The sequence below is a fragment of the Lissotriton vulgaris genome, chromosome 7 (assembly GCF_964263255.1).
Source record: "Lissotriton vulgaris chromosome 7, aLisVul1.2, whole genome shotgun sequence".
NCBI lineage: Eukaryota > Metazoa > Chordata > Amphibia > Caudata > Salamandridae > Lissotriton > Lissotriton vulgaris.
In genome coordinates this window covers 807,749,678-807,776,909 of record NC_141695.1, presented here as the reverse complement: position 1 = coordinate 807,776,909, position 27,232 = coordinate 807,749,678, and the positions used below count along the sequence as shown (strand labels likewise).

The window sequence follows — 27,232 nt, the reverse complement described above, 5'->3', positions numbered from 1 at the left end:
GGTGAGGGTGAGTGAGTGTGAGGTGTTGAGGGTGAGTGAGGGTGAGGCGTTGAGGGTGAGTGAGGGTGAGTGTGGGTGAGGGTAAATAAGCAACTGCAAGATGACCAGTACACCTTTGAAAAGTATCTTCCAATGCGGGTAAACACTTATCAACACATTTATTTGTAACTTTTGATCCATTTGAGCTAGAGACATGTTAACACAAGCACAGTAAACAAGTCCCAGTCCATGGTGGAATGTGGTTGAAAAAAAGCGAAAGAGAAAGCAGGGTAACCTGACCCAGGAGGGGGGAGGGGGGAGGAGAAATGCGACATGGCGGGGAGGGGGCGGAGCGGGGGAGAGGGTGTGTGTGTTGTTAGGAGGGCATTGCTGTGGGGAGGGGGGGAGGAGAAATGCGACATGGCGGGGAGGGGGCGGAGCGGGGGAGAGGGTGTTAAGCAGCAGGGTACAGACGGCTGAGGGAACAGACGGCGGGCAGGGGAGGGGGCGGAGCGGGAAGGGGGTGTGAAAGCAGCAGGGGCCTGGAGTGCGGCTGAGGGAACTGATGTGCATTGGAAATGCAATAGGTCTCGCAGTAGTAAAGTTTGAGCTATAGGTGTTATTTATTTTTTTGTTTTTTATTTATGTGTTGTTTTTTCTAAATAGCGAAATTAATAGCTTTCTTCTTTACAAAGCCAATAGTTATAATTTTTGTAAATGTGACACCTCTAGCATTTGTAAAGCAACATGTTTTGTATTAACGGGACTTATATGTGACTTATATGTATTGAAATAAAAAAAATCAATGGCTTTAAAAAAAAATTAATACGTAAATAAAATGGATTTTATTTTATATTGCCAATAGCTTAAAGTTTATAAAATATATTTAGTTTAAGATGCTGTGGTTGCGCTGAGTGAGGGTGAGTGAGGGTGAGGGTGAGTGAGGGTGAGGGTGAGTGAGGGGTTGAGGGTGAGTGAGGGTGAGGGGTTGAGGGTGAGTGAGGGTGAGGGGTTGAGGGTGAGTGAGGGGTTGAGGGTGAGTGAGGGTGGGTGAGGGTGAGTAAGGGTGAGTGAAAGTGAGTGAGGGTGAGTGAGGGTGAGGGGTTGAGGGTGAGTGAGGGTGAGGGGTTGAGGGTGAGTGAGGGTGAGGGGTTGAGGGTGAGTGAGGGTGAGGGTGGGTGAGGGTGAGTGAGGGTGGGTGAGGGTGAGTGAGGGTGAGGGGTTGAGGGTGAGTGAGGGTGAGGGGTTGAGGGTGAGTGAGGGTGAGGGGTTGAGGGTGAGTGAGGGTGAGGGTGAGTGAGGGTGAGGGATTGAGGGTGAGGGGTTGAGGGTGAGGGAGGGTGAGGGTGAGTGAGTGTGAGTGTGGGTGAGGGGTTGAGGGTGAGTGAGGGTGAGTGAGGATGAGGTGTTGAGAGTGGGTGAGGGTGAGGGTGAGTGAGGGTGAGTGAGGTTGAGGGTGAGTGAGGGTGAGGGGTTGAGGGTGGGTGAGGGTGAGTGAGGGTGAGGGGTTGAGGGTGAGTGAGGATGAGTGAGGGGTTGAGGGTGAGGGGTTGAGGGTGAGTGAGGGTGAGGGGTTGAGGGTGAGTGAGGATGAGTGAGAGTGAGGGGTTGAGGGTGAGGGGTTGAGGGTGAGTGAGGGTGAGGGGTTGAGGGTGAGTGAGGGTGAGTGAGGGTGAGGGGGGGAGGGGTCGAGGGGGAGGGGTTGAGGGTGAGTGAGGGTGAGGGGTTGAGGGTGAGGGGTTGAGGGTGAGTGAGGGTGAGGGGTTGAGGGTGAGTGAGGATGAGGTGTTGAGGGTGGGTGAGGGTGAGTGAGGGAGGGGGTGAGTGAGGGTGAGTGAGGGTGGGTGAGGGTGAGTGAGGGTGAGTGGTTGAGGGTGAGTGAGGGTGAGGGGTTGAGGGTGAGTGAGGGTGAGGGTGAGGGGTTGAGGGTGAGTGAGGGTGAGGGGTTGAGGGTGAGTGAGGGTGAGGGGTTGAGGGTGGGTGAGGGTCACATTGTACCTGCTACGCGGAAACGTGAATTCTGACGTGGAGACGTGTTAGACGTGGGCCGCTGTTTCAGCACAGTTTTTTCGATTCAACATAACTTTAGTATTTATTCATTTTTCTGTGCACGCTGGTGAAACTGCAAGTCACAGAACACGCTGAACTGCTATCGAAATAATGATTTGGATAATCACACAAAAAGGCCAGAGGGGAGCGTTTAAATGACCAAATGAGCATCACTTGCCAGCCAACAGCTGGTGCATACACATAAGAGAATTTGGAACACGGTCGAGGAACTAAATGTGCCCGTTCATCAACACTTGCGAGAGGCACGTCTTGAAAGGGTGGTTTAAAAAAAATCCCAAGCGCTGTATTATTTCTACCAAAAAGAGAGGAGGCATACGCAGGAACACATCACATATATATTTGTTAGTAAGATAGTGAGGTTCCGTGACGATTTGAACCCGTGTTTTCAATATTGTCGGAAATACATAATATTAGTATCAGCGAACCGCAAATGATCCATTTAGCATATCCTGGTGTTCTCGCTACGATACGAGCAAGAGCACTCCTGTTATGAACACATTTCTGATCTACCCACGGCATCCATCTTAGATCATGGCCGCCATTTTGTGTTTCTTGCCCTCACATATGCAATAACCTCTGATCACTACATTTCGATTAAGGACACGTAGCCTTAGCCGGAGATTCACCTCTTTCATGACACGTGCACCTTAAACCAGATCACGCTGTAGCTACATGACTCGACAAAGGCTGCCTCCTCTGCCCGAGGCCAGCCCACCTGAACTGGTTCTCGTGTCCATTGTCCCGATCATGATTAGGCGGCCGAAGCCGGTAGCCTTGCCCATTTACAACCCACAAACATCTCTTATCCCGCTTTCCTATCTTCTGCACCTGGCTCTGCTCCTTTCCTTCTGGGCCTTTATTAGGGGGAGGTAACGAAATTTACGATGAGGCGGTCCGGCTCTTGAATGCAATATTGACAAGGGATTGTGATGAACTAGTGGGAACCCCTCTTCGTGATGTTTGGCATCAGATATTATCGACAGTTCCTGTGTAACGCCAAATATTTTTTGTTTAAGACACAAAGGTTTAGGAATGTACTAACATGTGAAATATTTGCCTGGAGCACAATTTTTTTAGTATATAAGGAGCAACCCTCTATGTACAAATCGAACAGGCTCCTAGACACTGCCCATGCGTAGTTTCTGTGACTTCTGTGTCCCTGCAGTAATAAACCTTTGGTCTTTGACGCCACCATCGAGAAGCCCGTGTTTCTGTTCATTTGCGCACCAAGGCAGGTGGAACTCCGGGGTCTTTGGGTGTTGTTCCCTGACACCTCTGGACGGAACCAAAAAGTCCAGAACTCCAATTGGCGCCCAACGTGGGGCGACGTCATTCGGTACCGGTCCAAAAGCCTGAAGAATTCGAGAAGCTTCGTGTGAAGATTCCTGAGGGAGGCGCCCCACTTCATCGATCCCGGCATATCGCAAAAGTGGCCCGAAGTTCTCTTCCACGAGGGTTCCCGTTCAGGACGGCTGCAGTGGGCCGTTGCCTTGACCGTCGCCCTGTCTTGGACCCGAGGTGCAGCCCTTAGTACAGCGAAACGTGACGGGTTTCTCCTTGGTGACGTCTTCAGTGCCTCAGTTAAGTATTTAGTGGTTGCTAGTTGGTCACTTTGTGAGGGTTGTTATAATCCTTGATTGGTTCTTAGTTTGGTTTGGTTTCGTAGGATTATCACTAGTTGTTCTGGTCACGATAATCTATTTTGGTTCAGTTTGGGTATCGATACATTAGTTTGGTTTTGGTAGGCCTAAGTTCTTGGTTCAGGTGCACATATTTGTTTCGTGTTTTGTTTGTTTTGTGTTCCGGACTGAAAATGGTAAGTCGGAGAAATTGTATGTTGTCTTGTTTCGGTTACAACAGTGACTCACGATTGGAGGACTCATGTCTGGTTCCTCCGATTGGGACTCCCCTATATGACTTATATTGTAAACATGGTGTGGGTCCTATATCCTATAATGAGGTGTGGGTCCGCTACACCAAGAAAGACGGTGTCCTTAGTTGGCCACTGCATGGTAGTTTTGAGCCCGAGATTCTTGATAACTTAGAAGCGAAATTGTTTAGGAAGAAAGCCCGGCCGGCAATGTTTGATTCTTTCCGTTACTGGCGAAAAGAATCCAAACAGAGAGAAATGAAGAAATTTAAGAAAGAACAGAAAGAGAAAGAAGAGTTGACTCTAGAGCAAGCAACTAAACAGCTGCAAGATAATGAGTGTGAGAAGGCTATAGAGGTGGCCATTAGAGAGCATAATTTAGCGATCGACAAGTGCTACCCTGCCTTGCCATCGAAAACAGCTAGGATACTAGAGGACCCCGAAAATGATCCTCTGCTGTCTTATTTGTTACGGTCACCTCCACCGTATGCACAAGGTGCTACGGCTCCACTTGTACCGAATGTTCAATTGCCGGTTGCTGGACAACCTAGTATTCCTGCTCCTCAGAATCAAGTTCCTGTACCTCCTGTGGTTAATGTGAATGTTCCTACGGCTCCTCCTCTTCCTGGACTGTCAACTTCTATACCTGTATCTGTCTCGCTTACACCTACTACTTCACAAACTATTCTTCTCGATACTCCGACTGCCTCGCTATCTGTTCCTACTTCCACTGTGTTCTCTACGTCTGCGAGTGTGTTGACTCCACTTTCTGTACGTCGAAGAATCACTGATTCTGTGTCTAATATACTGTCTCCTTTCTATAAAAGTTTAATTAGGACTCCTGCTTCTGACTCTGTTGAGAGACGTAGTCAGCATCCAAGTATTGAGGAACGGGGAATTTTAGATTCCACGGCTCTCAGATGGATTTCGAAGAGTAGAAGATATAGTACGAGAGATGTACTAGAAACATTTATGCAGTGGAAGGAACCAACGCAACGGTACGTCTTTGATGAGATGTGCTCGTTGTTACGTGAGGAGATGGAGGAAGATGATATTGAATCAAATTTAGAAGACTTAATTAAGGTTCAGAAAGAGTTTGCTGCTGGTATGATAGTGGGTGAAAATATAGAAGAAGCGATGGAACTGATTTTAAGTTTTAGGAATGATCCATCTCTTCGTTCACCGAGAGATTTAGAGAAAGGTAAGACGAAACTAAGTCGCCAATATCCAATGAGGGAGGTTCCTCCAATTTGACGCGAAGCAGTGGCAGCTGATAATAATGCTGGTATTGCAGCTGTTCCAGCAGGGTTCCAAAGAGTGTGGATACACATTCCGTGGAAACAAGCTGAAGTGCTAGCAGTGAAACAGGCCTTACCAGACCCGCGTAAGAATCCTGCTGGATATTACAAGGAACTAACACAGACGGTTGAAGCTTGTGTAATGAACTTAGCAGACATTGATATGTTATTTGGAAATGTAGTTCCTCAACCAGTCTGGGCTAAAATTCGTAGGGAGGATCATCAAGTAGCCTTAGGTGGTGATTGGGCAGCCATCACTGCAGCGGATGGTCAGCAAACGGGTGGCGCAAAACCTGAGCCCCTAATTGCTAATCTTCCAGGTAGGATAATCGACTTAATGAAGACTCTGATGCCCGCATTGCGTGTTAATTGGGACAAGTTATCTGCATGCAAGCAAAAGAAAGACGAAAGTGTCTCCGACTTCTTCACGAGGTTCGAAGAGACTTTTGTAGATCATAGTGGTCAGGATATGAGCACAGAAGGAGGACAGAGACTGTTTGTCGATAAATTTGTGCATAATTTGTTACCTGAATTATGCAATAAATTAAAGGATTCAGAAAGTGCGTGGGCTGTTTCTACAACTGCGCAAATACTTGCGACTGCACAGTACTACGAAAATAGAAATAAAGAAGAAAAGGAGAAATCAGAAAAGAAAACGAAAGATTTAAAGACTAAGGTTCTTTTGCAGCAGGCGTATCCGCCTCGCACGAATCAGTCTAATATGCAACAGGGTTCCTATCAGAGGACAGATTATAGTTCAACGAGGCCTCAATATCAGTGGAACCAGTGTGCGTATTGTAAGAAAGAGGGTCACTACAAGAATGAGTGTCCGATCTTAGCACAAAATAATGCGGCAGCAGCTCAGAGAGGTCGTGGTGGTTTTGTGCAGAATTCTAGAGGTCGAGGGCGAGGTGCTATGCCTCCGCAGACGAATGATCGTCCTTCCAATCACTTTGATCAACGAAATGGACAGTCAGCTCAGCAAAATAGATCTCAACAATATCTTGTTGAAGACTATTGTGAAGTGGATGAGGGATTTCAGCAAAATGGGTACTAGGACAGCCATGGACAAAGAGAGGGAGTAGTATCAGTTCCAGTGGATCAGAGTGGGCCTTATGTCGCAGTAGCAACATCAGGTGTAGTCGAACCGTTTCTGTTGGATACTGGTGCCGCAAAAAGTTCTATAATTCATGCGAAACTCCCTGGCGCACCTTTGTCTGGCTCAACAAATGTTTCTGTAGGTTTTTCAGGCGCCCCTGTTTACAACCCCATATCTGGTCCTTTGTCTATTTCTGTTGGACCGTGTCAATTGAAAGCACCCTTGATTTTGACGACGGGTTGTAATGAAAATCTGCTTGGTTTAGACTTGTTAAAACGACTATATGCGACATTGTACTGTTCTCCGGAAGGGGTACAGCTTACATTGGGTAAAAATACCACTTCCCCGATGTACTTGTCAATGGATGCACTCCCACCAGAGCTGCGTTCACTCCCTGATTCTCTTTGGGCGACTGGTCCTAATGATGTAGGCCTTTTAGAAATACCACCATATGTAGTCACTTTGAAAGCAAATGTAAAATTTCCAAGAATTCCTCAATACAAAATATCTAGTGAAGGAGAGCGTGCACTTTTATTGATTGTGCAAGATTTGATTAAGAAAGGTGTGGTTGAAGAAACTAGAGGAAATGTTTGTAATAGTCCTGTATTACCGATTTTGAAACGAACTGATCCTACAAAACCTCCAGTGTACAGGTTTGTCATAGACCTTAGAGAAGTTAATAAGATTGTGGTTCCGCAGTTTCCTGTGGTTCCCGACATTACTGCCTTGTTAACATTGATTCCTGCAACAGCCACTTGGTTCTCAGTCATCGACTTGAAGAATGCCTTTTTCAGCATTCCGATAGCCGAAGAAAGTAGAGATATTTTCGGCTTCTGTCTAGGAGGTCGAAGTTTCAGATTTAAACGCGCTCCACAGGGCTACTGTGAGAGTCCGTCTATTTATAGTCAAGCATTAAAAAGTCAGTTAGATTCCTTTGTCCTTCCTCCAGGTTCTGCCCTAGTACAGTACGTAGATGATCTTCTAGTGGCTGCCGATGACAAGGAAACTTGCAAAGCAGCTACAGTTTCGTTATTACATCACTTGTCCAATTTGAATCACAAGGTATCACCTTCCAAGATGCAATACTGCTGCCAAGAAGTGACCTACCTAGGTCATCTCTTGTCAAAGGAGGGAAGGAAGTTGACCCCAGAAAGAATAAAAGCAATTACGCAAATGAGTGTTCCACGCACACAGAGAGAAGTACGTGCCTTTTTAGGTATTACCTCTTACTGTAGGCAGTGGATTCCAAATTTTTCTCTTTTAGCGAAACCATTGGTAGCTTTGACTGGGAAAAATGTTCCGAGTCCGGTGCCATGGTCTGATGAATGTCAAGAGAGTTTTTCTGAATTACGAAAAGCTTTGTGTTCGGCTCCTGTATTGGGTACACCCGATTACAGTAAACCATTCACGCTCTACGTTCACGAGAGAGAAGGTTGCGCGTTGAGTGTTCTGACACAGAAATTTGGTGATAAACAACGCCCTTGTGCGTATTTTTCATCAACATTGGATCCGGTAGCTAGAGCGTTACCTAGTTGTTTGAGGGCTACAGCGGCAGCTGCGGCTTCCATTCGACAATCTGCTGGTTTGGTGATGAACAACATGCTAGTGGTCATGGTTCCTCATGCAGTGGACACACTCATGAATCGAACGAAGACACAACACCTTACTAGTGCGAGACTATCTGGTTACGAGCTGACATTACTAGCGAGTCATATTCAGATCAAAAGATGTAATGTATTGAATCCAGCAACGCTGTTGCCGGCTAATCAAGAGTCGAGTGATTCCGAGCAGCCACATGATTGTTGTTTCAAAACGGAGGAAGAGACAAAAGGACGCATTGATTTGAGGGATACTCCATTATCAGATCCAGATGGTACGCTGTATGTGGACGGATCATGTTTTAAATTGGAAAATGGTGATGTGACTGCTGCCTATGCAGTAACGACTTTGAAGACGATTGTGGAGACTGCAAGAGTGAGTCAGAATTCTGCCCAGGCTGCAGAATTAATAGCCTTAACCAGAGCGTGTGTTTTAGCTAAGGGAAAGAGAGTGAATGTCTTTACAGATAGTCAGTACGCATTTGGCGTGGCCCATAGTTTTGGCCGTTTGTGGAGAGAAAGAGGTTTCATTACGTCCCATGGGACTAAGATTCAACATGGTCAGCTAGTTAACGACTTGTTGGAATCTCTAACCTTGCCGACTGAAGTTGCGATTGTGAAGTGCAGTGCTCATAAAGCAATCACGGACGATGTTGGTCGTGGGAATGCTTTTGCTGATGAAATTGCTAAACAGACAGCTAGAGACATGATGAGTAGAATGTATGTTGCAACGTCTGCAAGATGGATTGCTGAATCTGGAATGTGTGAGGATACTATGGAAAGTGTGAAAGAGATTCAGAAGGAAGCAACTGAAGAAGAGAAACGAGAATGGAGAGAGAGTACGGGCAAGTTGGATTCGAATGGTTGTTGGATTGATTTGACAGAACAGCAGCGTTGGATGTTGCCGGATGCGTATGTGCTTGCAGTGGTGACAATGGCGCATGGAGTAGCGCATATAAGTTCTAAAGGAATCTGTAAGATGTTGGCTCCGGTCTGGAAAAATGAGGGAATCAGTAAGTGTGCAGAGAGAGTGGTGGAAAATTGTATGGTATGCCTGATGCATAATCCTGGCAAGGGAACTCCAACTCCTGCTGGTCATTTCGCTCCTCCTTCCTGCCCTTTTGAAGTGATTCAGTTAGACTTCATTCACATGGACCGCTGTAATAATTTAAAATATGTCCTAGTGGTGGTTTGTGCTTTTTCCAGGTGGATAGAAGCATACCCACTGAAGGACAATACTGCCTTATCAACTGCCAAAATTCTTCTCAAGGAATATTTCCCTAGATTTGGAATGCCACGGATTGTATGGTCAGATAACGGAAGTGAGTTTATAGGGAAAGTTATGCAGAGTGTATGTGCAGGCCTAGGTTTGAAACAGAAATTCCACAGTGCGAACCATCCCCAGTCAGCTGGTTTAGTGGAGGGTTACAATGGTACCCTCAAGCTGAAAATAGCTAAAATACAAGCATCCACAGGTTTAGCCTGGCCAGACGCACTTCCTTTGGCCTTGTTATCAACGAGAGCAACTGTACATTCTAGAGTAGGGCTTAGCCCATATGAAATAGTCTTTGGCCGCCCAGCAAATATCTGGGGTGTGCCAAGGCCTAAGGAATTTAGTTCTCTAGAATATCCTATGTTGATAGACTACCTTTACGACTTGACTGCTAAATTGAGTCTTATTCATCAACAGGTTTTCGATGCTTTACCAAAACCTCCGGAGAGTCCAGGGCATCAGCTGAAACCGGGAGAATTTGTCGTCATCAGGAACTTTGCGAGGACAAAGAATCTTCAGCCCCGCTACGTCGGTCCTTTCCAGGTCCTACTTTCAACGAGGACAGCAGTTCGTGTGGCTGGACGCAAGCACTGGGTGCACGCGTCCCATGTTAAGCGTGTCCCTTTGCCGCTTCCTTACGACGACTGGGTGAAGAAGGGAATTGGTTCCTCCGAATTTGAAAGAACTCCGAAGTTTATCCCTTTCAGCGATGCCGAAATAATCACTGACACTCCAAGCTCTGACTCTCCTTCCGAAAAGACTCCTCTTAACACTGAACATTTGTCTCCTGCATCAGAAGAAACTCTGCCATCTGCGAACTTGAACACTACAACAACTACCAGTGAAACGCTATTTGCCGATCAGACAGTACCTGCGAAGCAGAGATATAACTTGAGAAGCCGTAATATGGACAAATAAAGCAGGCAACTGCATACTGTGATATTTTTGAAATATTGAACTTTTGCCCTCAGCCAGGAAGTTTGCTATTGTTTTATTGTTTTAAAAATTGCCTTGCCGTCTGGGTAGCCGTAGGGTCGTGGCTGTGTGCCTAGTTGGATTTGCAGGGGTCTGACACAAGGTCGATCTTTCTGTTGGTTCTGGGAACTCCCAGGGCTGATAGAGGCATTTTCATCTACGTACACATCATCAGTGGTCGCGAGCGGATTGTAGAAGATGGAGCTTCCTGCGCTGCAACGAGAAAATGTGATTTACGTTCGCAGAAACAGACTTTACAGAATTCTTCATAGCAAATGCTTTTTGATGCAATGTGCCATTACATTCTTGATTATTTTAACAACATTGGTGGGTGGAACTGTTTTCAGTATAAATTTGATTTTTGTGCCAGTTACTACAGTACCTCCCCTTGATCCCGCTATTTCTACTGTTTCTTCTATACACTCTTTTCATTCGTTTCCGGAACATGAGCAAGCTCGACGCTCAGAGTTCATTAACAACACTTTTGTACAGCTCTTGCACCAACACCAACTAGTAGTTAACACTACAGACTGCTGGGTGTGTGGCTTGATACCCCACACTATGGATAAAGGTATTCCCTATCTGGTTTTGCCTTTCAGCTACAATGGATCATTTCAGGCCCTTCAAACCATCTTTGCTTATGCCCTTGAGACCTATCCTCCACGTCCACCACGTTCCACTAAATATAACTCTGCCAACAAAGCTTTAGTCCAGGGAATTATTGATATGATCAAGGACGTCAATAATACTCCATCATACCCTAGAGACGAACTGCGAGTGTATTTAAGTTGGAATACTTCAGAGTATCGCCTTAGTTTAGGAGAAAGCAAGCGTAAAAGCTCAACTCCAATCTGGGTCGTACCACACCGAGGTCAGGTCTGTTTGCAAGGTAACGGGAGAAATCCAAGAGCTCAGCTGGGGAGGAGTGAGTGCGTTGAGACTTATGTGTTTCCGGCTAACTCTTCCCCTGCCTTCCTTACTGCTAGGGGTACCTACTTCATTTGTCGAGACCGGGCATATACATGGTTACCCGCCGACTTTTCAGGTTCATGCTATATTGCTCGATTGTTGCCTCCAACATACACTGCTTCATCTGATTACCACAGAACCAGAGTAGCGAGAGGTGTCTTCAGCAAGGAAGATACTGCTGGTCAGGAAGCTGGAGACTTCTTCAAAGGTTTCCTTCCGTTCTGGGGGCCTATGGCCAATAGTAGAAACATACGTCAGCTAACACGGGTAGTTGAATCTACTATTACCGAAACTGCTGGTGCCCTTAGTAATTTGACAGCTGAGCTTCAGGCGGATAGACTCATGACGTTGCAGAATCGTATGGTTCTAGACGTTATACTTGCAGACCGAGGTGGGGTATGTAGAATGATCCAATCGAGCTGCTGTGTCTTTATTCCTAATAATGCTCCAACAGTCTATGAGGCGATCTCTAAGCTACACAAGATTTCCGACTCTATACATGTAGACGAGGGAAACTGGTCTTTCATGGAGTGGTTTTGGACTCTGATCTCAGCGTGGGGATGGAAGGTTCTAATGGTCATCGGTGTCATCTTAGTATTCCTATTCTCATGCTGCCTGATTATCCAGTGTGGTCCCGCTTTGTGTAGTCTTTGTGCTGCAACCTGTTTTAGGAAACCACCTGCAATTGGAGAAAAGGCACGAGAAAGGATGATGATACAACAACATGTCACTGACCTGATGAGTATAGAACTAGACTCTGATATAGACTGAGTAATTGCCTATGTAAGGGCAAAAGGAGGGTCTGAGGTTCCGTGACGATTTGAACCCGTGTTTTCAATATTGTCGGAAATACATAATATTAGTATCAGCGAACCGCAAATGATCCATTTAGCATATCCTGGTGTTCTCGCTACGATACGAGCAAGAGCACTCCTGTTATGAACACATTTCTGATCTACCCACGGCATCCATCTTAGATCATGGCCGCCATTTTGTGTTTCTTGCCCTCACATATGCAATAACCTCTGATCACTTCATTTCGATTAAGGACACGTAGCCTTAGCCGGAGATTCACCTCTTTCATGACACGTGCACCTTGAACCAGATCACGCTGTAGCTACATGACTCGACAAAGGCTGCCTCCTCTGCCCGAGGCCAGCCCACCTGAACTGGTTCTCTTGTCCATTGTCCCGATCATGATTAGGCGGCCGAAGCCGGTAGCCTTGCCCATTTACAACCCACAAACATCTCTTATCCCGCTTTCCTATCTTCTGCACCTGGCTCTGCTCCTTTCCTTCTGGGCCTTTATTAGGGGGAGGTAACGAAATTTACGATGAGGCGGTCCGGCTCTTGAATGCAATATTGACAAGGGATTGTGATGAACTAGTGGGAACCCCTCTTCGTGATGTTTGGCATCAGATATTATCGACAGTTCCTGTGTAACGCCAAATATTTATTGTGTAAGACACAAAGGTTTAGGAATGTACTAACATGTGAAATATTTGCCTGGAGCACAATTTTTTAGTATATAAGGAGCAACCCTCTATGTACAAATCGAACAGGCTCCTAGACACTGCCCATGCGTAGTTTCTGTGACTTCTGTGTCCCTGCAGTAATAAACCTTTGGTCTTTGACGCCACCATCGAGAAGCCCGTGTTTCTGTTCATTTGCGCACCAAGGCAGGTGGAACTCCGGGGTCTTTGGGTGTTGTTCCCTGACACCTCTGGACGGAACCAAAAAGTCCAGAACTCCAATAGCTCAGTGGACTACTGCATCCACTGCAGAGATCTCCAATAGTCTAAAAGGTGTACGAATCCCGGCAGGCCCGCTATTCTTTAAGTCCTTCTAATCAAGCATATATTGCCAATCATGCTCTCCAGGGCGCACACGTATGTACAGCCACACCCCCTCCAGCTGGCAACCCATATTGTTACACGCAGTCAGAGCCGCGCGTTCGCGTCAAGGCGATATGTAAAGGCCAGGGGGTCTTACAACCTGCCATTTGCTTCAACATACCCGTATTCTGTTTACTAACGTCAGAGGAGTATGACATCACAGACACACGGTACAGTGGCCAACATTAGAGCATGTTTTGTTGTTAAAAGGCCAGCGGGGCTTCTTAATCAGTATTCAGCATCTTTGGCACAGGTATTACAGGTCTGGTAGGTCTGATCATGTCACTTTGCAGCATTTACGAGTTGAGCTGGGGGATGGGGCGGAGCGGGTAAAAAAAAAAAGACGGAGGGAAAGCAGATAAGGGGAGGGGGAAGGGGGGAGGAGAAATGCGACACGGCGGGAAGGGGAGGGGGCGGAGGGGTTAGGTTCTAAGGATTCAGAGTGGACTGCATAGGTTTGCATGCGGACTGCTAAGAAAAGTCTGTTGATGCAGAAAGGACAACAAAGCCGTGGGCAGTGTACCATGAGTAATAGGCAGGTAGGGATACAGAAAGGACTATAGCTTTTGAGACTCCGAGGAATGGGCTGGGATGAATGCATAACAGAATATTAGAATCTTAGACCGGGCTGTGACAACAGTGCAGAAGGGGCTTTTCAGCCTAGCAAATGAGGCGCAAGGTATTGGCGGCTATGCATACTGAAAGGATACTTTAGCCAAGTGCATGAGAGTATGAGGAATAATGTGTTTGCGAAGCAGAATTATATGCAGTCTTAGGCAGGCGACTCGGTTTCATAAGTCTTTGTAGCTGAATATATATATATATAATATAATATATATAATATTATATTTATCAAAGCTTCCCGGTAAAAACAAATCTATAGCAGCACAAGTGATCAGCCTGGTGCCTATCGAGCACCGCTTGGAAGCAATCTATGTAACAGACTAACTGATTATGATAGTAATAGGGTAAAAACAAGCTACACGTGCTTCCTGAAAATAGTAACATAACATGCACTACTCGTATACCTCTCACCACTTACTGCATTTGGTCTAATAGTGTGTGTTTTTACCTTATAATCAAAGGTACTTGTTTTATCAGACTTGGAAAGATGATAAACGTGTCGTGATTTGAACCTGTGCCCTGCAGGTTACTCACCCCAGCAGCAAGTGTTACAATCAACTAATCTATCTTACCTATCAGTGCCTGGATACCCTTGCTGGTTATTAGCCACGCTCTAAAAAATCACATAACATCATCGATGTTCACAAACTCTTCTGTTCCGGGGCTGTGAGTTGAGGGGGATGCAATTCGAGATAAACAAGGCAACGTTAGAAGCCAGAGGAAGAAAACAGGTCTGGTAGGTCTGATCATGTCACTTTGCAGCATTTACGAGTTGAGCTGGGGGATGGGGCGGAGCGGGTAAAAAAAAAAAAGACGGAGGGAAAGCAGATAAGGGGAGGGGGGAGGAGAAATGCGACACGGCGGGAAGGGGAGGGGGCGGAGCAGGTAAAATAAACAATCGAGACGGAGGGAAGAGAGGGGAGGAGAAATGCGATACGGCGGGAAGGGGAGGGGGCGGAGCGGGTAAAACAAGACGGACGTGCACGCGCTTTTAAGCTCAATGCGCATGCGCATTGAGCTTAAAAGTCACGGGCACTGCAAGGAATCGCCACGATTCCTTGCAGTGGATAAAGAGTGGATAAGTCCCAATACTCTCGCTTGCTCGATGCGCATGCGCATCGACAGGCGAGACCTAAAAACAAACAAGGTCTCAGATTTTTTCCCGCCCACTGACAAAAGACCACAAGCGGGCCAACCCGAGAGACAGACGCTATGGCTATTACAAAGGACGATATCCTGACCATGTTTTTGAGACTTCAAAGCAGAGCTTCGGTCTGATCTTGGGCAAGACATTAAAGCCACGATGGAACAACTACGCTCCGACCTCACAGACTAGCCTCACTGCAGCAAGATGTAGACTCAGTTGGTACTAGGGCCTTGGACATGGAGGCACAAATCCAAGATCAAGCTAGGCAAACCACTGAAATTCATGAGGAGGGACGCACCCTACAAGAGCAACTCCACCGGACTCAACTCAAGGCGGAGGATCTTGAAAACCGGGCCAGACGAGAAAATCGCAAATTCGAGACTTGGAGGAGGGAGCGGAGGGACCCGACCTCGAAGCTTTCATGGAGGGGCTCTTTGCAGAAATCCCCAGCTCCCAAACGCTTAAGATTAAGATAGATCGTGTCCATCGTGTGGGAGGGCTGAGGACCGGAGAAAAGAAACGTCCTCGTGATGTGCTGGCTAAATTTCACTCCTACAAAGACAAGGAAGCAGTACTAATGGCTGCCAGGAAAATGGGGTCGATCTCATTTCAAGGAAACTCCTGCACTGTGTACCAAGACCTGGCACCAGCCACGTTGGCAAGGAGGCAGCTCTTTCAGACCCATCACCTCGAAGCTGCGCGATGACAAAATACAGTACAGGTGGACCTATCCGTTTGGACTGAGCTTTGAACTTAACAATAAACAGCGACACATCTCAGATCTGAGGGAGGGTCTGGGTCTCTTGGGTATCCCCTTGGAGGAAGCCAGACCTAGCAGGTCAAAATCAACGGACGCCCTGGGGAACAGCTCCTCGGTTGCTCCTTGGTCCACGGGGTCACGTGGGAATCAAAAATAGGATCTAGGTCAGCACCATCTTTACAAACCGGGTTAATGGCACGCTGGCTGCGGGGATGATCCCCACTACCCACGATGTCCAAACAATAGGACTCAATCCGCTTCCTTTGGCTGAACTTAATGAACAAGACGAATCAGGCGTCATAACACTCCGCCATCCACTGAGGAGTCAAAAGCCACACTCCGCCTTATGCGACCATGGGACGCTAATGACCAAATGGCTCAAAGAACAAATGTTATTACGAGGGATTTAATAGGGGACCGTCTCGCTTTCTTTTCCGCCAGCTGATGCTCCTGGAGTGGAGCCCACTTAAGAGTGGAGATGGCTCCCTACTGCCGGAGTTCGCTTCTTGGTCTTGGAGCGTTCACATAATCACATAATGATGGTACCTAAACTTTTAAGGGGGGTGTGGGGTGCTGGTTGTAATTCTATCCTCTGCGCTCCCTTGAGACTCGGACACATCTGTGAACCACCCCACCAGGGTAACGGCACACAACAATGATCTGGTGGAAATGCGCCATGTTTTGTCTTTATATACAGGAGAACTGTCTGCTTATGCCTACCAGGTATGGAACTGTCCTAATGGCTATTCTTCAGCCGCACAAATATGTTTTTTTGAGCTGCGACCGGTATGGGCGCCGACTGGGTCCTCGGACCTGTTGTCCCCCCCATGTCCCGGAGGGGCTTTGTACCCCCCAAACAGGTAGCTAGCAGCGACTTTTCTATCGCATTTTTTTTAATGTTGGTTTTAACTTTTCCGGGGATTGAGGGGAGGGGACGGGAGGGACATGGTGGTGGATTTTTAATATTTTATTCAGACAGGTTTTCTGACCTCAATGTATCTACGGGGGACACTAGATTGTTGTATACTCACTTCTGGGGACACACGGGGACACAAGACACGATAGGGCAGATAGGACAACCAATGAGATAATGTTTTCCCCTTTAACACAATGACGATCACCATTGGAACCTGGAACGTTGTCTTAACTCCCCTCAAAAGCGCCAAAAGGTATGGAAGTATATTATTGATCATCATCTTGATGTAGTGGCCCTGCAAGAGACACACTTAGCCAGAGCAGAGACCACACGCCTCCGACACTAGCACTATCCACCGATATACAGATCCTCTGCACCTACGAAACAGAGGGGTGGCGATTCTTTTCCATTCTTAGACAATAGTCCAGCCGCTGGGCATTCAGAGTGATAAAGATGGGTGCTGGATTATGGTCAGGGGTTGTCTGATGGGGAAAATGTGAACCTTCATAGCAGTATACGCTCCAACACTGGTCAGACGATTTTCTTAAAAACGCTAATGGAGAAGGTACTAGACTTAGTGGAGGGGCCGATGATACTCATGAGCGACTTCAACCTGACCTGGTAGGAAGACCTAGATAGCACGCACCCACATCGCTCTGAAACGGGTTCCTTTTTCACTGACACTCAGCAACAATTCCAAGACATATGTCTTCTGGACGCTTGGTGCACTCTCTATCCCTACTCCAGAGACTACACCTTTTATTCACATACACATCATACGTACTCCCGACTTGACTATATTTTCATTAGCCAATCTTTAATGGGCGCCTTTCAAGAGGCTAAAATATTCCCTCTTTCAGTATTGGATCAAAGCTTACTCTCAATGTGTTTGTCCTGGAATAATGCTGCCTCGACTACTCCCAGATGGTACTTTCCGGCCGCTAAGAGAAACAATCTCTGAATTTTTTGACATTAATAAACCGGAGGATACCTCGGAGTATACCACCTGGGATACTTTTAAAGCAGTCTTTCGAGGGAAATGCATCGCTCTTAACTCGGCGCTAAATGCGCAACGCACCAGAGAGCGGGAAATGCTGGAGAAGGAAGTGGCTTCTATTGAACATACCCACAAATTGAATCCCACAAGGCACTCTTCGCAATTTGACGGCGCTGAGGGGCAAACTTCGAGCTATTTATAACAATAGGGAAGAATTCACACTCCTCAAACTGCAACACTTATCTTACTCCCAAGGCAACAAGATTGGCAAGCACCTAGCTAGACAGCTAAAAGACAAACGAGAGAGAGTACATAGGAGGTATACAGGGACCCAATGTGGGGCTCACACATAGAGATGAGGAAAAAGCAGAGATCTTTGGCTCATTTTATAAAACCCTTTACACTAGAGATCGATTAGATTCAGAAACCCAACGGGATTATCTCTGGACACTACACTTGCCTCAGGTCTCCCCTGAATGGACTGATTTACTCACTATCCCCTGAAGGCTGAGCTTTCCCAAGGGAGGAAGGTGGGCGCATGGTAATCTATGAATGTTACCAATACTGGTGAACCAAAGTTACAGGTAAGTAACTTGTTTTCTTACCCCAGTACTGGAACTTTCATAGATTCCCATAGCTTGTATCAGAGTGGCTAGCAGTAAGCAATAAAGCACATTTTGTGACATTAACATTGAGATACCTTAGTATCCATACCTTTATAAGAAGAAAATAGACATTGAAATCATAGTCCGTAAATACAAAATGTGCAATATTAGGAAGGAGGGATAGAAGGGAAAGCTCACCGCTCATTGGAAGAGATTCCTCAGGACTGCTTGCCCAACTGCTGCTTCACTCCTTGTGGAAGCGTCCAAGCAGTAGTGTTTCGTGAATGTGTGGGCACTGTTCCATGTTGCCGCTCTACAAATGTCCTTGATAGCGAAGAGCGCAGCGGAAGATGAAACTGATCTCGCGGAATGAGCTCGTGCGGATTACCCGCCGCCTGGTGACAATAGTGAATTGCACTTGAAATGCAACGTGAGATTCCTTATTTTGAAAGGGGAAATCCTTTTCGAGGAGCACTATAAGCCACAAATAGCTGTGAAGATTTCCTGAAATCCTTTGTACATTCAAGATAAAATTTGAGACCTCTTTGGACATACAAGGAATTCAGAGACCTTTCTGCAGGAGTCGTAGGTCGAGGGAAAAAAGATTTCAGAACTACAGGCTTGTTCAAATGGAAATCATAAGGGAATAAATGGAATAAATTTCGGATTTGTCCTTAGAATTAGGGTGTCTTTTTTGAACTGTAAAAAGGGTTCCATTATGGAGAAAGCTTGCAGTTCCCCAACTCTCCTAGCTGACGTGAAAGCTAAAAGGAGAGCTAACTTCCATGATAAAAACATCAAATCCGCTCTGTGAATAGGCTCGAATGGAGGTCTCATAAGATGAGCCAGAACTAAATTGAGATGCCACATTGGAGGCGGAGTCAGAACTGGAGGGAAAACCCTGAACACACCCTTCAGGAATTGTTTGACAATCCTAGCGGACAAGAGAGAATGACCGGAGGGTGTCTGTCTGAATCTTGAGATAGCAGCTAGGTGTACCTTGATGGAGGAATGTGCCAGGCCTGACCTAGCCAGAGAGAGAATGTAAGGTAATATTTGATGAGGAGCAGAAGAGACTGGATGAAGGTTCTCTCGGTGGCACCATAAGCAGAACCGTTTCCATTTCACGCGATAGGTCTTATTCGTACTTGGTGTGCGGGCTTGAGATAAGATTTCTTTACACTCCTGAAGAATATTCAAACCTTGGAATTCTCGGTGCTCAGGAGCCACGCTGTCAACTGCAGCGAGGTCGGATCTGGATGCAACACTTGGCCCCAGGACATTGTCAATAGAGATGGAATGTGACTAAGGTAAATCGGCTGATCCTGAGAGAGCAGGAGAAGCTCTGTGAACCAGAACTGGCGGGGCCACGCTGGTGCAATTAAAATCATTGTGCAGGGTTCTGTCTTGAGCTTCCTGAGGAGCCTTGGAATCAGGGGAATTGGAGGAAAGGCGTAAACAAATGCGCCGGACCAGGCTTTCGAAAGAGCATTCCCCAACGAGCCGCAATGGTGATCCCTGCTTGCATAGAACCTGCATTTCCTGTTGTCTGGGGTTGCGAATAGGTCTACAGAAGGAGTGCCCCAACGTGTGAAGACTCCGTCGAGAGTGTCCTGACCCAGTTCCCACTCGTGACAGACTGATTTTAGACGGTTCAATGTATCCGCTGTCGTGCTGAGGGTACCTGGGAGGTGTTCCGCTGATAGAGAAATCCCTAGTAGAATTGCCCATTCCCATATCTTCTGGACCCCCCTTGAAAAGATTTGAGATCTTGTTCCGTCTTGTTTGTTGACGTAATGCATGGCCGCCATGTTGTCCGTATAGACCAGCACTGTGGAATTCCGAATCCTCCGAAGGAAAGCCTGTAAAGCCAAACAAATTGCTCTGAGCTCCAGAAGGTTGATGTGGAGAGTATGCTGCTTGGGCGTCCAATGATAGCTCACCTGTAGATCTTGTAGAACAGCTCCCCAGCCCTCCAGAGAGGCGTCCGTGGTCAGAACCATGGGAGATGGAGCAATCTTGAAAATGAGACCTTTTGAGATATTGTCTTTGACCGTCCACCAATTGGCTGCTTCCCTCATAAGAGGAGTGACCCTTATTTTGTCCTCGAACAAACCTTCTGCCTGGCGTCATTGCTTGTCCAGTTCTTCCTGTAAGGGGCGCATACACAGTCTGCAATGCAGAATTAAGGGTATGGCGGATGAAATCGATCCTAGGAGAGACTTGTATAGACGGACCGACAGGGATCATCTTGTTTTCAATTGACTAGCAGAAAGAATCAGCCTTTTCTGTCTCTCCTCCAATCGGAAAGTCTTGCAGCAACTCGTATCCAGAATGGAACTTAGGAATCTGGCCGACCAGGATGGAAGGAGGACCGACTTGTCCTAGTTGAGTTGAAGACCCAGATGATTGAAAAGCTGAATTCAACTTTTGACTGCTTTTATCGTTGCTTGAGAAGATGGAGCGTTTATCAACCAATTGTCTAGGTAGGGAAAAACCTGTAGAGACTGTCTTCTGAGAAACGCTACCATCAGGGCCAACACCTTTGTGAATATCCAAAGAAGAAAGTTCCACAGCGGATCAAGCCACCAGCACCTCTATTTTCCAATGTCCCTCTGAATATTCAGTTTTAGTTGTGCTGAAAACCTCCAGGACCTGCTGCGGTTTGGTCCCACTGGAATTCCAGATGAAGACTTTAAAGAAAGAATGGAGGCAGCACCAAACGTAAAGTAAAACAGGACCACGTTGTATCAAAAAGATATATATTTTCCTTTATTTTTTTCAATTTTTCAGACAGCCAACGCGTTTCGCTCCCCAACCACGGGAGCTTCGTCAGGGCAAAGATGTAAGTAGGTCTTGAAACGATGCAATAACGTAGACAAGACAACTGGCCAATGAAGTAGTACAAATGCCAATATAGAGATTCTGATGTCAGGATAAGGATATAAACATGCGTCACGGGCCTTTAGGTAAATGGCCTCAATAGCCAAGAGGAAAATATTTCAGTTGCATAAAAGTATTGTTGATTTTGTGGAATATGATGGGCATATGTGCAGGCCTTGGTAAGCTGCTACCACAAGTGCTCCATAGTTCGGTTTCCGATAGTGGCCCGTGACGGATAGAGTCTATCCGTCACGGGCCACTATCGGAAACCGAACTATGGAGCACTTGTGGTAGCAGCTTGTGGTAGCAGCTTACCAAGGCATGCACATATGCCCATCATATTCCACAAAATCAACAATACTTTTATGCAACTGAAATATTTTCCTTGTCTACGTTATTGCGTCGTTTCAAGACCTACTTACATCTTTGCCCTGACGAAGCTCCCATGGTTGGGGAGCGAAACGCGTTGGCTGTCTGAAAAATTGAAAAAAATAAAGGAAAATATATATCTTTTTGATACAACTTGGTCCTGTTTCACCTTTGTGAATATCCGCGGAGCTTATCTGAGCCCGAAAGGCAGGACTTTGAATTGAAAGTGGCTCTTGGCTACTGTGAAGCGTGAAAAACGTCTGTGAGCTGAGTGGATTGGTATGTGTAAGTATGCGTCTTCGAGATCCAGAGTCGCCATATAGTCTCCTGGATTGAGAAGGCACAAAATATTGTGAAGGGAAACCATCCGAAACGACAGTTTTATGAGATAGGTGTTGAGCTCCCTCAGGTCTAACATTGGGCGCAATTTCTCCTCCGGATTGCGAGCCAGGAAAAACCTGGAATAGAACCCCTCTCCTCGTTGTGATAGAGGTACTGACTCTATAGCTCCTTTAATGAGCAATTGATGAGCTTTGAGACATAACAGATTTAGATGTTTTGATTCAGTGGCGCAAGGGGCTCTGGAAGGTGGGAGGTGTTGAAATTCTAATGTGTGGCCAAACCGGATGATATTGAGAACCCACCAATCTGATGTTATGATCTTCCAGCTGTGTAGACAGTGTGATATCCTGCCCCCCACTGATGTTACCGGGGGTAGAGGAACAGTAGCTAGAGCAGAGAAGTCGCTATTGGCGTTTGGAAGAATCTCTCCCCTGACGCCCCTGTGGACCCCTTGAAGGTTGGCGAGAGAAAGACGTCGATTGACCTTGGCGCTGCGAGTACTGAGACTTGTATGATTGTGAAGAGTGAGAATAGTAGTGTTGTTGGAAACCTCCTCTGTAGGAAGAGAAACCTTTCCCTCTAGCCCCTCGGAAAGGTACTTTGCGATATTGTAAAGTGCCCAAGGACCTTGCTGTTTCTGTGTCCTTCTTGAGGTCTTGTAGGGCATCATCTATATGCTTACTGAAAAGCATGTCTCCATCCAATGGTAAATCCAAAATCTTATTTTGCACCTCAGGGGGAAACCAGGTAGCCTGAAGCCAGCCTTGCCGCCTGCCAAAGCGCGATAAGCAGTTGTGGCAATGTCCATAGCACAATCGATAATTTCTGAGGAAGATCGTTCCCCCTCCTTAAGGATCTTCTTCGCATCAGCTTTGGAACTGTCCGGCAGCTGGTCCACAAATGGAGACAAATCGCACCACATTTACTAGTACAATGGAGGCTCGAACCAAGAGGCTAGACATGGAGGAAAACCTCTTGCCCACATTGTCCAGTCGTCTGCCCTCCTTATCTGGTGGTGTGGTAAGGGGTGCAGATGGATTCTTCGATTTTCTCTGAGCCGCCTGAGAGATAACGGAGTTTGGCTTCGGTTGGCCAACCAGGCAAGCAGGACTGCCATCAGGAGCCTTATATATTTTCTCCAGTCGCAGTAGAACAGGGATAACGGTAGCTGGAGATTGCATAACTTTAATTCCTTCACTCCATACGTGCTCTATAATGGGAATAGAACGGATGGATTTTCTATAAGGCTCTTTGTAATCATATACAAAACAGTCCGATTGGACCACCGGAATGGGAAGGCCAAATCTCCTTGAAGCTCTCTCCATAAGATTATGGATACCTCCGATGTATGCTGGAGGCGAATCCACAGGATCCGGTAAAGGCGAAGCAGGATCTGGAATGATATAATCGTCCCATTCTCTATCCGGATTCGGAACATTTTCAACATTCTGTTCATCACCATCATCATCCTGTCCTGAGATGAGATCCCGTTGTTCCTGCAAAGGTTTTGGTTCTGGCGGCTGAGACGTAGATGGAGGTGGCGGTGGTGGCAGTGAAGGAGGTTGAATGGACTCGGGAGGTTTGAGAAGGAAATCTCCTCCTATAATCCTCTAACATAACCTGCAAGTCATTTATAAGGTAAGAAGGCATGGCTACCATGCCTTGATGTGACTGTACTTGAGGCCTATCCCGAGGAGAAAGTTGCCGTTGTTCCAAGTAATAATCATCAGAATCTGAGTCCTGGTATTTCACCTGGAGCTGAGAAGGGCTGTACGCATCTCCATAAGGACTATCATCCTCATCTGAGTATTCCTCGTCCAAAAGTAATGCAGGAGATAATGGTGTTACCCTCTGTGGTGATGTAATTTCCGGTGTTATTTGTCGTCTTTTAATAGAGATTTTGACTTTCTGCACCGTCGACGGAGTCGTCGTCGAAGGAATCATCATTGTAGAATGCATCTTCGTCAGTGGAAGGATCATCGTCGACGGTGGACTGATCGTCGACGAGCTCGACGTCAGCACCATCATAGCCGCCGTCGACGGAGCCGTAGGCGACGTCTGGTGGCTTTTAGTTGTCGTCTACGTACCTGGAATTATCGTCGTCGACGAATGGGTTTTCTTCTCTGATTTTCCCTCCTGAGGTACAGATGTAGGTTTCTTGAAAAGTTTAGCCTTTTCAGTTGGTGGAGAGGCAATAGAAGGTCCAAGAATCACCTTCTGAGATGGAAGTACCTCAGGAACAATTCCCTCCCTCTCCTTTACACCTCGGTGAGGAGATTTCTTGGGACTGAGCCTGCTAGACCTATCAGAGGTCTTTTGAGAGGCCTTAGCAGGAGGCTCAGTTGAAGTGGAAGGGGAAGACCTACCCTTCTTTTTAGACCTCCTTGAAGATGTTGCTGAGGAGGAATCTTCACTGTCACTTGAAATTACTTCTTTCTGTGACTTCATCTTCTGTAATCAGGTTAAAAGTCGTCCTTCCCTTTATCTCAGGGTCTTAGTAGAAAAGGTCCTGCAGATCTTACAATCAGTAGCCTTGTGATCCGGGTACAAGCAATAAATACAATCCTTACGCTTGTCTTCCACATAAAGCCTTTTTTAGAGCAAGTAGCACAGGCCTTAAATAAAGCTTTATTTTCTTTATCAGACATTCTGAAGAGAATATAGTAGAAATCCAAGAGTTGTTGAGAAATCTGAGCAGAGATCAGTGGAGACTCCCTAAGCACAATGTGCAGTAGAAAATCTGAGGCTTTGAGGCTCTCTCAGGAGGGTTCTATGGGGTGAGGCTGATCTGATTGGTTGTTGCAGTTTTTTGGTCTCTTTTACAAAAAGAGGTGGACATGCTACAAAATGAGATGAGGCCTAGGCCTTTCTTTCTCTTTTACACCTACTCCTATGGTATTTATTTGTTTACCAAGGCTCCCATTCCGACGACGGGGAACGATACAAGCTATGGGAATCTATGAAAGTTCCAATACTGGGGTAAGGCCAACAGACATCAAATCCCTGCTGTATTGCTAGGGCTAGACGCTGAGAAAGCTTTTGACAGGGTGGATTGGACATTCTTATTTAATACCCTCAGAAGCTTCGGATTTACACCTACATTTCTTAACATGATTCGAGCTAATTACCTTCAACCTCGATCTAAAGTTGCGGTCAATGGAGTACACTCATCCTCATTCTTCCACTCTAGAGGCACCCGACAGGGGTGTCCTTTCGCACCCCTACTCTTCGCCCTTAGAATTGAGCCATTAGCAATGGCGATTAGAGCCAAGTCTGACATCCAAGGGATACCATTCAGTGGGGACTCACACAACATTTCTTTCTTCGCAGACTATTTTTTTTTGTCACTCTCCGAACCTGCAGCGTCTCTTCCACCTTTACAATCGGAACTTGAGCGGTTTGAAGCGGTAGCAGGCTTTAAAATAAATCTTGGCGAATCGTACATCCTTAACCTCACACTTCCACAAGTGGAAATCCGCAGGCTCCAGTCTTCCACTCCCCTCCAATGGACCACTTCCTCTATACAATACCTGAGAGTCCAACTAACACCTAGGGTAGAGGGACTCTACACTGCTTACTTCCTCCCCATTCTTACTCGTATCTAAACAGAGCTCGCGAAGTGGAAACCTCTCTTTTTATCCTGGCTTGGCCGGATACACGCTGTGAAAATGGCACTCCTTCCTAAGCTCCTTTACTTATTTCAGGCCCTGCCCATTGAATTAGAAAGGGACTTCTTTTGGCGAGTTAAAACTATGATTCTGCACTTCATTTGGCATGGGGGACGTGCCCGCTTCTCTTTCTCCCTACTGCGTTGCTCTCGACCAGAGGGTGGAGTGGGGCTCCCAGATATAACACTATACTATAAAGCTGCGCAATTGAGAGTCCTGACTGAGTGGTCGAAACAGGAATCCGATAAACACTGGTTACACATGGATCGCAGTGTGGCGGGGAGGACTATCTGGGATCTGGCTTGTCGCCCCAAAAAGGACAGACCCAAGAATTAATACATTAGCACCCCTACGCGTACCACCTTGAAAGTGTGGGACTCGGTCGTGGGATATGACAGATGAACCTCTTTCCCCTAGCCATATATACCACTCCATTTTAACCCTGCATTCCCTCCAGGTTTACAAGAGGGACCCTTTGACGCTTGGAGGGAGGGAGGATGCCTTGCTTTGACACACCTTTTTTCATAATTTTGATCCCCTCACCTTTGACAACTGCAAGCGGGGCTATGGCCTAGAGTACAGAACGATACCAATACAATCAGTTGATGCACTGTGCCCTTACACCTCAGGTGCGAGAGGCGGCAACCCGTCTAACTACAAGATTTGAGTCCTTCCTTGCCGAGACCACTACTATGAAAGGGGTGATTTCGTTTATATATAACTTCCTACTCACTACCACACTCTCTCCACGGCCACGATATAGGTCTATGTGGGAGGGAATATTACAGCTCGGTATCTCCGAGGTCGAATGGGCACATCTATGGACCGACATCACAAGATTCAATCATTCCATAGAACTGCGGGAGGCTCATCTTAAGACCATGATGGACTGGTATCTCCATCTGTCCAGGCTCAAGCCGATCTTTCCCAATACTTCCGATAGATGCTGGAGGGGTTGCGGGCTTCTGGGTGACTTTCAGCACATTTGGTGAGACTGTCCTACTATACATCCCTTTTGGGAAGAAATACTCGCACACATCAAGGACATGCTGGGATACCACATCCCAACCACCATGGCAGGAGTCCTTTTGGGACTCTGTGACCCCACCCTGGAACATCAGACCTGAGCAGATAAGACAATCTTGTGGCTTTGTTTAGGTGCGGCGAAAGTGACTGGCAGCCACCTGGAAGAAGAGGGACGCTCAGGCAATTTCCCTTTGGCACTCTCGATTATGGAAGTTACTCAGCCTGGAACGAATGTTGGATATTTTTTAGGGATAATTACAAGAATTTTAAATTCCAATGGGGCCCATTAGTTACCTTCCTTTCACGAGTACTACCATTGGCTGTCTGTCCTCCTTCCGTCAGAGCCCTTCACCTCTTTCAATTTTGAGTTACCGTCTATTACCATAAGTAAATATGTCACTTTAATGTTGCCACCACCATTGTTAGGGAAGGGGGTGGGGGGAGGGTCTTTTGTTACTCCCTGGTTGGGAGTTTTTTTTAATTACTTTATTATGCCTCATATGTCACCTTCCGGTTGGACGGATTTGGACAATTACCATCACAAAAGAAAGATCGAACACCTACTTAAATTGTTTGATTTCAAATAAGGATCATAAGGTTTGGCCCAAGCCCCACTGTTGTCAGAAACTGTACCCTTCATTTAAGCAGTACAATGAGATTGGGGCCGGGTCAATACCTAGCATTATGTACCTACGTACACCTTCCGTCCTGTCGAAACCTGTAACACTCCCTGCGAGGTGTGGCATGATGGTAATAACCTATGATGTACTTGAAAAATCTTCAATAAAAATATGCTTGACAAAAAAAAAGAGATTTGAAGAAAGAAATAAACTAATGACTACAAAGACTACTTAACACAGTCAAAAGTC

General features: G+C 46.4%; 1 protein-coding gene across 1 annotated transcript in view; it reads right to left on the bottom strand.

Moving 5' to 3' along the window:
- CYTH1 (cytohesin 1) overlaps positions 1 to 27,232 on the bottom strand; it is a 635,562-nt gene that overhangs the window by 81,786 nt on the left and 526,544 nt on the right. The gene's annotated exons all lie outside the window — the stretch shown is intronic.